Source organism: Microcebus murinus, chromosome 18, assembly GCF_040939455.1.
Source record: "Microcebus murinus isolate Inina chromosome 18, M.murinus_Inina_mat1.0, whole genome shotgun sequence".
NCBI lineage: Eukaryota > Metazoa > Chordata > Mammalia > Primates > Cheirogaleidae > Microcebus > Microcebus murinus.
In genome coordinates this window covers 16,552,341-16,566,865 of record NC_134121.1, presented here as the reverse complement: position 1 = coordinate 16,566,865, position 14,525 = coordinate 16,552,341, and the positions used below count along the sequence as shown (strand labels likewise).

Below are 14,525 nucleotides of genomic sequence, written 5' to 3'. Positions count from 1 at the left end.
CATTTGTAATCATAAATACAAACTATAGGAAGATAACATCAAATCCATTAGATGGTCAGAAATCAAAATGTCTGTGAAATTCACGTTTGTGAGGATTTGGGAAACTGTTCTTGAAATGCTGGCGCAAGTGAAGTTGTTCTGTTAACATTCTACAGCAATTTGGCATATCAAGTGGATTTGAAAACAGATATCCTATGATTTATGTATATAAGCTAGCATAACTCTAGTACACAAGTGTACACAGAGAGATATACAGGCATCTTACTTGCAGCATTGTGTGAAAATTTTAAGGGCCATCAGTAGAATTTATAAATTGTGATTGATACAATGGAATATTATCCAGCAGCTAAAATGTGTTATATGGACTCAGAGTCATATAATCACATGGTTAAATCTCAAAAACACACTCTTAAGTAGCAACAGCAACTTGCAAATAAATAAATGATATAATATTCTTTTTTTTTTTTTTTTTGTGACAATAGTGTCATTCTGTTGCCCTGGCTATAGTGCCATGGCGTTAGCCTAGCTCACAGCAACCTCAAACTCCTGGGCTCAAGCAATCCTTCTGTCTCAGCCTCCCAAGTAGCTGGGACTACAGGCATGTGCCACCATGCCCGGCTAATTTTTTCTATATATTTTTAGTTGGCCAATTAATTTCTTTCTATTTTTAGTGGAAACGAGGTCTCACTCTTGCTCAGGCTGATTTGGAACTCCTGACCTTGAGCTATCTTCTCTTCTTCCACAGTGCTAGGATTACAGGCGTGAGCCACCACACCCGGCCTTTAATATTCTATTAATGAACCAGTATTCTAATATTCTATTTAGTATATAGTATATATATTACTAGTAATAGTAATATTCTATTTCTAATGTAAATTAAAAATTGAATCCACTTTTCCCTCTATATATATGGTAGAATAAAGAACAAAAACAGACTCAAAGAAATATAACATTCATAGAATTTACAGTAGTGCTTATATCTTTAGGAGCAAGAGAAGGGACTGGGAGAAAAAGAAGCTTTACTTTTTTTTTTAATTATCTGTCCTCAGGCACGTTATTGTTTGGCTTATCTTACCTCTCCACAGAAAACTAAACTCCTAAGGACTCTAGGGATTTCCTGCTTGTTATACCTAAAGGCTCAATTAAGTTTTCATTCTTAATCTCTATAGCATTTGACACTATAATCATCCCTCCTAAAAATATCTGTTACCCATACATACTCATATCTTACACATATCATACACATATCTTTTTTTCCCCTGTCATAAATACATAATACATCATTCTGTCTTGATTCCTTCTAAATCCGATTGCTACCTTTACCTCTTTGTTGTTGCTCTTCGCTTTCTCTCCTCATCCCCCAATCTCATCCCCTATTTTAGGAACAAAGCAGGCATTAGAAAAATTTGAAATACAGAAACTTCTCTGTATAAATACTTATTAACAAAAGTACCATTTAAAATAGTTTGTACCATTTACAAAAGCAAATGTCTTGACTTCTTAGCTGCCCAGTTCTGTGCCCAGAAGTGACCACTGATAATAGGTTTAATCTTTCAGAAATCTAATCTTCCCTCCAGTACACAGGTACAGTCATGTGTGTGTGATAGATACGTGCCTGTGTGTAATAACACACGTGTAAACAGAGCATGTATATTCTGTACTTTCTATTTAACATTATCTTTTGAAATTTTGCCAGCTAAGTAATATACATCTGCTTCCTTTTTGACAGTTGCATATTAAGAATTAAAATTTACATCTTGAAATGAGATAACCCCCAAGAATAGATGATCATGAGCTCATTTAATTTCTCATTAATGAGTATTTGTTAATTACCTGCCATTTGCAAAGGTAATGTTCTCTTCGGGACGAAAAGGATACATAAAATACCATAGATACATTATCTGGCCAGTAAAGAGCTATTTTTCTATCTAGGTAGACCAGGCATGAAAAAAAGTAAGGTTAAACCACATTAAGAGTTTCACTGGTGTTAGAAGCAGAGCATGGCTTTGAAAAGTCACCACATGATTCAATATTAGATGGTTAGTGCAGAGCTTAGAAGTAGGGCTGCTACATTGAATGTTTCACCATTGTAGAGATGATCCATTTGATGTAGAGAACAGTACTTACTAGGGCCAAGGACAGTATCTTGGACAAATTCTACATTTAGGGAGGCAGAGACCAAGACAGAGACATGGGGACTGGCTTGATCACAAGGTAGAAAGCTAGGAGAGTGAGATCTTCGGAAAGGAATTGGGTATAGATGATCACCAATGTCATGGTAGAAGATCTCCATTTAGGGGAAAAAGTCAATGGATTGATGCTGGAGTAAGAGTATGCTGGGTGGCAGTGTAGGATGAACTGGATCTCTTGGAAGCGTTTGTGTGTGGGGAAAACTTCTTTGATATTAGCTGTTTTCTTCTGCTTTCACTTAAGTGGTTGAGATAATTGAAACACTGACCTCTGAGTGAGGAATTACTTTTATTATTGTCTTCAACATCAAAATGTGGTTTCTGTTTCAGAGCACATTGGTCTGCTTTGTATTTTTTAGATCTTTTTAAAAGATTAATGTTAGAAGTGGGATATGCTTCTAAAAATGTAAATGACTGTTTCAGGTCAGCACTATTAGAGTATTTTGCAAGTAATTCAGTTTTGAGACAGAGTCTCACTCTGTTGCCCGGGTTAGACTGCTGTGGCATCAGCCTATCTCACGGTAACCTCAAACTCCTGGGCTCAAGCAATCCTACTGCCTCAGCCTCCCAAGTTAACTGGGAGGACTACAAGCATGTGCCACCATGCCTGGCCAATTTTTTCTATAAAAGTCTAGCTAATTTGTTTCTATTTTTAGTAGAGACAGGCTCTCTTGCTAAGTCTGGTCTCCAACTCCTGAGCTCAAACTATCCACCCGCCTTGGCCTCCCAGAGTACTAGGATTACAGGGGTGAGCCACTGTGCCTGGGGTGATAATTCAGTTTTTACATTTATCTTTCTAGAGAAAAGAATGACAAACTTTCAGAACTAAGGCTTTTTTCCCTCTGTTGAGAAGAAATTTTTTTCAAAGTGAAGAGGAATAGATTTTTCTTTCTTTACTGAAAAAAGCTAATGCTATTTAAAGTTGGACCTTCACTATTAAAAGGCCAGGTCTCCTGATTTTAGGTGTTTAATGATTTTTAGCAGTTCTCTCTGCTGTTTTTTCTTTAAAACCTCACGCAGAAACAGTTTGTGAATATTTTGTGGCTTTGAAATTTCTTGGTGTTTGTGTTAGGTCATTAAATATGAAATGTCTAATTTTAGATCAAGAGTATAGTTTATTATTTCTCAAACAAGAAGCAGTACAATTAAAGTGTGCGCCTCAACTATCGACACAGCTTTGCCACTTTCTGGTTGTTTATGTTAGCTTGTTTATGTTAGCAGCGAAGAAGCCTAGAGAGTGAGTGGCAATAAAATTGTGAAAGGCGTTGAGAATTGAATATTTTCCCTGAAAAGAAATGGTCTAAAGCCTAGAAGAAGTAGTAGTTGGTGCAAGGTATGGTGAATATGGTGGATCACAGAGTTTCCAAGTCCAGCCTCTGTAGTTTGAGCCAGCATCCTTTGTATGACGTGTGGTCGAGCATTGTCTTTCAAGAGGATTGGCCTGTCTCTATAGTCCAGTCTCTGCTGCTTAATCTCAAGCTTCCTCATCACTTCATCCAGTTGGTTGCAGTAGACATCTGCTGTAGTCATTGACCAGGTTTCATGAAGCTGTAGTGGATAATACCAGCGCTCAACCACCAAATAGACACCATTAGTTTTTTTTTTTTTTTGATGAATATTTGGTTTTGGACCTTGTTTTGGCACTTCATCTTTATCCAGCCATTGTGGCGAACACTTAATAATTGTCAAAAAGAATCCATTGTTCATCACACGTAACAATATAAAGTAGAAATGATTCACTTTTATGTTGAGACAGCAAAGATAGGCAAGCTTGGAGATGATTTCTCTTCTGATTCTCATTTAATTCACGCGGAACCCATCTATGCAGCTTCTTTGCCCATTTGTTTCAAATGGTCCAGTGTTGTTGGAATAGTAACATCAAACCTTGCTGCTCCACCTTGGTCTCAGGTCACCCACATGGCTCATTTTTAAGATTAAAATCACCAGAATGGAACTTCTCAAACCATTGACTTATCGTGTATTCGTTAGCTGCATCCTTCCCACAACACGTCGTTGATATATTGAGGTGTCCATGCTGCACTGGTTCCACAATGGAATTCATATTTTAAAATAACACACATTTTTTACTTATTTATGGTTTCATAAAAATTGCTCTAAAAAATATTTGAAAGATAATCACAAGCCAAACTGTGTTTGAATGACTTAGGATGTACTGTCATGGTAAAAATAAAACAAGTGCCAAAGTGAAATGTCAGAGATATCAGCTGTCAAACCTAGTACTTAAGGAAATCATACTTAATAACCTAATATCATAGGGGAATGATTACTGAATGCCCAAACAGAGTTATTGGCCAGGGAGTAATTTGGGTGTGGTACAGTTTTCGGAAAAACATTACCTGAAAGTTACAATACTTATTCCGTAACATTGTCTCTTGAGTTTGAATATGTCTTTAGATTTTTTTAGTAAAAACGTGTATCGGAATATGTGTGTATCTGTGTGCAAATAGCAGAACCTGATTCTGATGAAGGTAATATATTCATATTTGGTGCATTCTTTGCCAAGGGCTGTTTACATTGATTAGTACAACCCTTTTGGAAAGAAATTTAGCAGTTCTGTGTCTTATGCTCTATCTTAGATCTATCTAGGGAGGATATAGTCTAAATTATGGAAATAGGCACATGTAGAGCCACAGATTGGCGCACAGCTTTCTTTGTCTCCACAATGGGGCTTTTGGTATGGTTGAATTTAGGTGATTGTAGGATTGATAAATTCACTCTGGGCTTTAGAAGGCACACTGACCTTTGAACATGTCTGGTAAGAGTTAAAATTTACCAGAAGGATTTTTGTTTTATTTTTTTTGAAACAGGGTCTCACTCTGTTGCTGGGGTAGAGTGCAGTGGTGTCATCATAGCTCACTGCAACCTCAGACTCCTGGGCTCAAGCGAGTAGCAGGGACTATAGGCATGCTCCACTGCGCCCAGCTAATTTTCTATTTTTTGTAGAGAGGGGGTCTCATTCTTGTTTAGACTGGTCTTAAACTCCTGACCTCAAGCAGTCCTTCCACCTCAGCCTTCCAGAATGCTAGGATTACAGGCGCAAGCCACCCCATCCAGCCTGCCATAACTCTTAAGTACATTTGGCCTATCAGGAGTTTAAAATTCTATCCCTTGAGTTCCCAGTTGTCTTCTGTTTGAGTTCTTTTGCCCAAAATTGTACTTGGCATCAGGTACAGGTTTCTGAGTTCTTTGGAACTCTTGACCTAAAGATGTAATAGAAATAGGTGTTTTGTTCTTTGCTGCCCCCAGCCAACCCCCCATATTCAAAGTACACATTATAATATAATAAAGGCTCTGAAAAGTCCAATCATTTAATCAGACTTTTACAATTTGAACACAGTGTTTGCCTAACTTTTTGAACAGGAAATGCTACCATTTATAGCTTTGTGACCTTGTCTGGCTTTTATGGGGGAAACTCCACATGATGATTGTGAGCCTTGTGTGAATGAGTTTGTAAAGTACTTAGCATGCTGCTTGGCACATAATAAGCACTTGATAAGGTTGTAATGGGTTTATTTAGATGTGTTCTTGACTTGAGCATATGAGACTAGCAGATACAAAACAATTAGGAACTGAAATTGGGATGGAGAGTTATTTGTGGGAAGCTCCATGTAGAAAATGGGTTTGAACTGAATTAGAGAGTTGGATAGAAATGGGTTTGAACTGAATTAGAGAGTTGGATAGAAATGGGTTTGAACTGAATTAGAGAGTTGGATAGAAACAGCAAGTTCAGAAATGTGGCGATCTTGTTTCTCTGAATATCCTTAAATATTTATATATTTCCTTGACTCCTCCCCCCCTCACTTGACTTTTAAATGATTCATCTCTTTGTGATTCTGGGTGTAATATAAGTTGAAAGACATTTGGAATATTGAAAAATCTAAGTCACTGCCGTCCAGTAGAACTTTTTACCATGACGGAGATACTCTGTACATGTGCTGTTCAGTATGGTGGCCCCTACCATGTGTGACTGTTGAGCACTTGACATGTGGCTAGTATGACTGAGGAATGAAATTGTAGATTTTGTTTTTCAGACAGGGTCTTGCTCTGTTCCCCAGGCTAGAATGCAGTTGTGTTATCAGAGCTGCCTGCAACTTCTGACTCCTGGGCTGTAGCAATCCTCCTGCCTCAGCCTCCCAAGTAGCTGGGACTGTAGGCATGTGCTGTCACATCAGGCTAATTTTTTAAAGTTTTTTGTAGAGATTGGGTCTTGCTATGTTGCTCAGGCTGATCTCAAAGTCTTGGCCTCAAGCATTTTCCCACCACAGCTTCTCAAAAGTGCTAGGATGACAGGTATGAGCTAATGCCTAGCCCTGTGAATTTTATTTAATAGTAGTTAATTTAAATTTAAAATTAAACAGCCACATGTGGCTAGTGGCTACCATAATAGACAAACACAAAAGTGAACTTAAAATGAAGTTTAGGATTTGTTGCCAGAGAAAAAGAATGTACATAAAAATTTCTAATCAATCAATTCTCTTACGTAATTCATCATGAAATTTTGTTTGTTTTGTTGTAGGTCTCCAATTGAGAAACATGGCACTGTTTTCCTGCACTCTACCCACCTATTGCTGGACTTCTGTTGTAACAAGTTGGCAGACACTGGCTGGAACTGGGCTGCAATAAAACATGCCAGTTATCAATGCTGACAAGAGCCTAACAAGTGCCAACTTACAGATGATTACGCATTTTGAATTCTAATGAACTGTTTTAACCTTCAGGAAGAATTGTAAAGACCTGTACATAGCACAACATGATCCGGATAATATATATACTGTTCATGTACATCCACAAATACACCTTGTACCAAATAATGCTTTCTTGTAGTAGAATAAGAATCGTGTAAATTCTAAAAGATTTTAGCAGGTTTTCTTTCCTATTCATTGTTTCCTATCAGTTTTAAAAGACTCCTTAAAGCATGTCAGATGAAAAGCAATTAGGATTAAAAGTTTCCATTTAATTTCCTTTAAACCATTGAGGCTACATTAAACTCTTTTCACTTACTAAACTTTTGTATCTTCTTTGTTTTGACACACTCCCCTTTGCTTTTATCTCTTCTAGCTGCCAGAAAGTTCTCAAATCATTTAGTTCAAATACTGAAATACTTAATAAGCAATTACTTGATTTTTATTGATGACTTCAGAGGATAGTCATCACTAGGTGCTTTGTCCTTTTTGTATTCTAGTTGCACCCATCTCTTGGATTGGATGTAGCAATAACATTTTTGGCCGTTGAGAGCTCTTGAACCCAGTCATTACCCCCGAGAACTAAAAGAGTTGGTTCTTAATTCAACTTACTGAAATTTTCCCCAAATAGTATCAAATTCTGATTTGGTTTCATTTTGCCCTTGAGTTGCTTAATATTAAGGTTGGATAAATAAAGCATGCACAGTTCAGCTACAGGCTTTCTCCTTAACTCCTGGGTTTGCTACTAAAAATGCTGTTTACCCCTATACTCTTCTCCTGAGTCCTTTATATTTCTTTGCCTCTATTCTTCTATACTGCAGAGTTTTCTCACCTATTGTACAAAGAAATTGCGATGTATATTTTCATGTAATTTGATTTTGGAATTCTGTCACCTTATGTAGTGAGTTCTTCCAAAATATAATTTTTTTTTCAATAATTGTCAAGTTGTTGGCTTTTATTGTATTGAATGAAGGTTATAATACTGAATGCCAGAGAAGTGCAGTTTAGAGAAATCTCAGGTTGATTCCTTATGCAAACAAACTTAATACTTGAAAATCACATGGCCATGGCAGTATATGTATTGGGTTCTATCTAGATTCATATGTGAATCTAAAAGCATTACGAGGTAAATGCGTCACTATTTGACATGCAGATTCTGTCACTGACATAGTGCACTTGGATTTGATTAATGTTTGAGTATAAATATATTTCATATCATACAATTTTCTAAAACAACTTCAGCAAATGGTAAAAGGAGCATGTGACGTGTTAAAGGCAGGCCTAGGATCCTCAATGTTTGTTGAGAGGTTAGGAATGGGAAGTAGTCGTTGGCATGTAAAGCATAGAACTTGAGACAGTACCAGATGGGGACATGGTGTTTGATTGTGAGAATAAGTGAGAACTGGTGCATCTCTTTTCTGTGGGGTTTGGAGAAATGCTTTGGCAGAAGAGTAAAAGGATTCCTGCCAATAACCCGCACCTCTACAAATTTTGTATGTCCTTTTTTAAGCAGAAATAAAATAGTTGAGGATGTATTCATAGTAGAGAATGAATTTTCTAAATCTCAGTCTCTTCTCCACTCCAAAGCATGTAAAACTCCATAAACATAAAAACCCATAAATATGTAGTGACTGTGAAAATTGTTTGATTTGATTCTTTGGAGCCCAGTTTTCTTCAAGAACTTTGTGACTTTTTTTTTCTTCCCCAAAGACCCTATAGAAATTTTTACCCCTAAATGCTGGCACTGCACACCTACAAATGACTTGGCATGCAATCCCTTTGACTCTTAAATCAGAAGTTGTTCACATGGTGTTTGCTGTGGCAAAATGGAGCTAGAATTTTTCTCTCCTATTGCTGTAATTGTGCTAGCAGAATTAAAACCTGGGATTTGATTCTTCAGCAAGTAGCAAATGACCTAGTAACTCAGGGACAACTATTTTTGAACTTTAAGTGCCACTTTAATGCAGTTACTTTGGTATAACCATGTGGTTTTTTAGGGCTAGCTCTAGGGGAGTGGAAGGAAGAGCCAGGAATGAGTGCATCTCTTTTCACACTCTTTTCTGCCTGGTGCCCTGACCATGCTACATACTGAAACACAGGCCTAGAAAGATGTTATGACTTCTTTTCCTCTGTCAGAGATGTCATCTGTGCCTTGCCAGTGTTCATCTGAAAATGTAAACTTAAATGCCTCTACATTTGAAATTAAACTCTACTCAGGTGACACTGAACCAGGTGGCTTTTGTCCCACCAGTACCTCATCATTTTTGTGAGGTGATTCTTCTCTGCTTTAGGAAAAGGAACCCTGCCCGCCAACCTTGTGCCAACCATCAATAACATCTACATAATCTTAAGGATTGTAGAACTGTTGGCTGTTTCCTGAATTTATTCCAAGTTCTCACAGAGGCTTACAGATTTCAGTCTGTGCTCACAATGGGATGGATGGTCTCAGTGGCTTTCTGGCCTCCTCTTTTGAGTTTAAAATCCATATGAAGTTGATTTCCTTGTCATTATAAGGTAATATGCTTGTCAGGTTATTCCACTCATTCTGTGATCACTTGAGTGTCAGTATCTTTAATGGCCTTCATTCTTGGTTGTGAAATTTTATATGCTCGCTCACCCCCTACAAATCTGCCCACTTTGGGTTGTGGTGCCTGTGTATTTTTGCCCGTCTGGTCTCCAGTTGGTGGAATTACCTTTTTTGTACTGCCACTTCTCAGCATCTTCGAAATTTGACATAATGTTGCTTCATTCCAGTTTCTTCTTTTTTTTTTTTTTTAGTTCTGTAATTTGTTGATTGTATTTAACTATGTGAGTTCTGTTGTGATGTTTACTGTATTGTAAAGCACCTAAATCATGTGATGGGTGCTCTATAAATCAATAAATGATGACTTAGAGGCTGTATCATGTGCTATTCTGGTTTTAGGATGCAGGTCTCAAAAGCAAGTTTGTGGGATTCTTTGTGTATAAACAGCACATGGTACCAAAGGGCCCAGAGGGGAACCTTGATAAAGAATTTTACAAACTTTATTTAATGAAGGAACCAGAGGGTGGGAAGTTAACATGGCTTCCAACCCGATACAAAGCTGTTTAAATTTCCAGTACATGGCCAAGCGCCATTTTCAATAAGAGTTTCTGTGCATGGTGATTTAGAACCTTAAAGTGGTCACATGTTAAAACATTATTGGGGATTTTGTCTTTGGTCTAAACTGGCTCTGCCATAAAGATAAGCTAAAAGGTGAGAAACGCAGACTGAAATGTGAACTGGAAGAGACCACAGGCATCATCTCAATCACCACCCCCTCTCCTCTAAACAGATGGAGAAACTGGCCAAAATTCCTGCCCAGGGTCACCTAGTAAGTTAGTGTCAAATGAGGCAAGACTGAGTCCTTTTTCTTTACAAGATACCAACATCCAGCTTTTTATCCTGAATCCTTACAGATAGTTCATATGGATCTAGTGTTGGGTGCTAAAAGCTTGCTTGTCTTGGTATAAGTTGCCAGTGGCTGTTCAGCCCTCTTTTAAAATGGAGAAAAGAACTAGGGTTGGTGGCTCCTGCCTGTAATCCCAGCACTTTGGGAGGCCAAGGTGGGAGGATCACTTGAGGCCAGTAGTGTGAGACCAGCAACATAGTGAGAGTTAATACAAAATGAAAAAAATTAGCTGGGCGTGGTAGCTCAAGGCTATAGTCCTAACTACTTGGGAGGCTGAGGCAGGAGTTGGAGGAGTGATTGAGCCCAGGAGTTTGAAGTTGCAATGAGCTATAATGGTGCCACTGCAAAACCTACTTCCCACCCCAAAAAGAAAAAACTTAGAAAAGAACATGAATTGGAGCTGAAACAGAAACAAGAAAATCCTTCCTGAGAGCAGTTTTGGGAAGATTGGGGATTAGTTCCAGAACTTATATCAGTTTTACACATAATCGTCTACTCGAGTTATATAGCAAAAAAGTTTTATTTGCATACAGCTTCAAATATAAATGAACAGGTTTTTGTCCCCACCTCCCCTGTAAAGGTAGTGCCAGTAACCACTTTATCAAACTTAAACTCTGCTTTGTGGAGGCCCACAAACCCCGACCAGATTTGCAAAGCAGGTTATTTCCCAGCTATGGTTTTCCCGGTGGTTCAGTTTCAAATGTGTATAATCTGGCTGCCAAGGTAGGATTAGTTTTTTTGGCGTGGTGGCAGTCTACACTGAGCTTTAGTGAACTGATTAAAGAATTTTGAATCCTGTTCATTTAGGTAAATTAACTGAAGGAAAAGAGATTTTCACAAAAGGGAGTTAGACACATCTTCTAAAACATAGGAGCTACACAAAAAGTCCTAGCCAAGAAACTTGATTTTTTTCCCCCCTTTCTCAGCAGTATCCATCAGGAATAAGTATAATAGCACTTGTATGTTCACAATGACATTTATTCCTAACAAGCACTGAAAATCAAGTTTCTATTTATTTATTTTTTGAGACAGAGTCTCTCTATTTCCCTGGCTAGAGTGCCGTGGTGTCAGCTTAGCTCACAGCAACCTCAAACTCCTTCCTGGGCTCAAGCAATCCTTCTGTCTCAGCCTCCCGAGTAGCTGGGACCACAGGGACGAGCCACCATGCCCGGCTAACTTTTTTCTATATATTTTTAGTTGGCCATTTAATTTGTTTCTATTTTTAGTAGAGACAGGGTCTCGCTCTTGCTCAGGCTGGTTTTGAACTCCTAACCTTGAGTGATCCTCCCGCCTCAGCCTCCCAGAGTGCTAGGATTACACGCCTGAGCCACCGGGCCTGGCCAAGTTTCTATTTATTGAGCCTCTGCTTTGTGGCAAGCTTGTGCTATGTGCGTTTCATAAAGGATCAAATCTTACAAGGATCCTCCAAGATAATAATTTCTCATGAGGAAACAGGTAAAGATTAATTTGCCAGCGTTGTAGAACAAGTAATTTTCATGGCTGGGATTCAGTTCCAACTCTTTTCTTAAATACAGGGTGCTGTTTACTCATGTGAGGCAACCAGAGCTCAGGAACACTGACTTTTCCAAAGTCACATAGAGAGTGGACATGTTTTTTTTTGTTTTTTTTTTTTGAGACAGAGTCTCTCTGTTGCCTGGACTAGAGTGCCGTGGCGACAGCCCAGCTCACAGGAACCTCCAACTCCAGGCTGAATGAATCCTCCTGCCTCAGCCTCCCAAGTAGCTGGGACTACAGGCCTGTGCCACCACACGCAGCTAATTTTTTCTATTTTTGGTAGAGACGGGGGTCTCACTCTTGCTCAGTCTACTCTTAAAATCCTGACCTCAAGAGATCCTCCTGCCTAAGCCTCCCAACGAGCTAGGATTAGGTGTGAGCCACCGTGCCCGGCCAAGGGCAGACATGTTGATTACGGTACTTCACTGGGTTCACTGGACTACTTGCTACCAGTGTAGAGATTTCCTTCCCTTCTCTTCCATGACATCTCACTGCCTCCCCGAGTCCATTCCCCTGTGCTCTTGAACTTGAGACAGCATTTACTCCCTTCCTATACTTTATTTTCCTTGACTGAGGCAACTTCACACTAAATTCCTCTTAATCTGACAGCAAAACCTGAACTGGGTCTAAGATGAACCATGTTCCAGTGTTCAGATTTTGCAAAATGTCTGTATTTCGGGTTATATCTAATGTAGCTCATCCAAGCCTGTTGGGTATTGAAGCTCACTGAGTACTACAAATGCTTTGTTTTATAGGTTTTATCAAGTTGTCTGTAGCCTAGGGCTTTTAGGCAAGTTAAGAAGCCTCTCAGGGGCTGCGCATGGTGGCTCCCGCCTGTAATCCCAGTATTCTGGGCGGCCCGGGTTGGCGGACCACTTAAGGTCAGGAGTTCAAAACCAGCCTGAGTAAGAGCAAGGCCCCCGTCTCTACTAAAAATATATAGAAAAAATTAGCTGGGAATGGTTGTGCATGTCTATAGTCCCAGCTACTCGGGAGGCTGAGGCAGAAGGATTGCTTGAGCCCAGGAGTTTGAGGTTGCTGTGAGCTAGGCTGACGCCATGGCACTCTAGCCCAGGCAACAGAGAGAGACTCTGTCTCAAAAAAAAAAAAAAAAAAAGAATCCCCCCAGGAAACAAATGCCGAAGAATAGGGTTATATCAAATAATTTCTGAGAGGAATGCTTTCACCTCTCTGAAAAAGGGCTCTTTGAAGCTAGGCTGTGACAAAGAGGTAGTCAAGCAAGCCCCAGACTAGATTAAATGCCTCAGGTGAATTCTAGTTTGACCACAGGCATCTAGTCCAAGCACATTCTGAAAGGGCACATGTTTGTTTATTCCTGCATGTGTGATACCGGTGGGAGAGGGTCCCTGGTTTTCATCGGATTCTTAGAGGGCGTCATGACCCTCCAAATCATTAGGAACCCTGAATTCTAGTCTAATTTCCTCACGAAACTGATGGGGAAACTGAGATGCAGCATAAAGTTCGCAGGGGCTTGGCCATGATCTGCACAGCAAAGTGGTCGCAGAGCCAAACCTGAACTCAGTTCTCCTGACTCCCAGCATACCAACAGTGGTTATATGTCATCAAACAGGCTTAGTACCTGCTATACTCCAGAACCTGGGCCGGTGCTGCTGAGGCAAAGATAAATCACCTGATGTAAAACCAGGCATCAACTATGACAGCACTTACCAACCACTTCTATATTTTTTTTATGCTATGACCCAAGAAATATTTCTAGGATACTCTGAAATAAAGAGATGAGGCTGCTTGCCTGGCCACTCTGAAGGCTGCCTACGCTCACCATCTTTGCATACCTACACAGCATTCTCTACAGACAGCTTTGAGCTGTGGCACCTCCATTGAGCCTGACAAGCGCTCCCCTAGCCTTCTTTGTCTAAGTGAATCTTGCTCAGCACAGCTCCTCCAAGCACCTCCCTGCGCATACTGTCTTCACATGTTTAGCCTCCCACAACTGGAACCTCAGTCCCTGAGCAAACAATTGTTCTTACACACTTTGATATCCTTTTCTTTCCCTCTCTCAGGTATCTGTCAGCCAGAATCATCCCCTCTTCCTCAAAATTTTAACAGTGGACGCCTGTAGTCCTAGCACTCTGGGAGGCCGAGGTGGGAGGATTACTTGAGCTCAGGAGTTCAAGACTAGCCTGAGCAAGAGCAAGACCCTGTCTTTACTATAAATAGAAAGAAAATTAGCCAAACAACTAAAATTAGAAAAAATTAGCCGGGCACAGTGGTGGGTGCCAGGGCACCCTAACCCAGGCTACAGAGTGAGATTCCATCTAAAAAAAAAAAATTTTTTTTTTTAACCCTTGACTCCATGTTTCCGAGATCTAAAATCCAAATTCCTCCTCCACTCCACCTCACTACTCACCAATGCTTATCCTTGACAGCACCTAAAACATCTCCAACTTTGAATCCTCCCTCTTTTCAGTTCTGACACCCCCATCCTGTTCTCAGATCCTTCTTTCATCTGATCATCTCTTACTCCTGGCTGTCTTCCAAGGCTACCACTTCCCCGGCAGCCCTTGGTGTTGATGCATCCTTTTGATTCTCCTTTGAGTAAAAAAAAATTTTTTTTTTTAATTTATTTTTTGGATCAATGAGGACTTGAGTAAAAAAATTTTTTTTTTGAGACAGAGTCTCGCTTTGTTGCCCAGGCTAGAGTGAGT

General features: G+C 39.6%; 1 protein-coding gene across 1 annotated transcript in view; it reads left to right on the top strand.

Annotated features, from left to right (window-relative positions):
- Positions 1–9,793, top strand: part of UBE2G1 (ubiquitin conjugating enzyme E2 G1) — a 105,411-nt gene extending 95,618 nt beyond the window's left edge. Inside the window, 1 exon segment of the mRNA XM_012779190.2 lies at positions 6,727–9,793. The gene's annotated coding sequence lies outside the window, so the exon portion shown is untranslated.
- Positions 9,794–14,525: the final 4,732 nt, after the last annotated feature.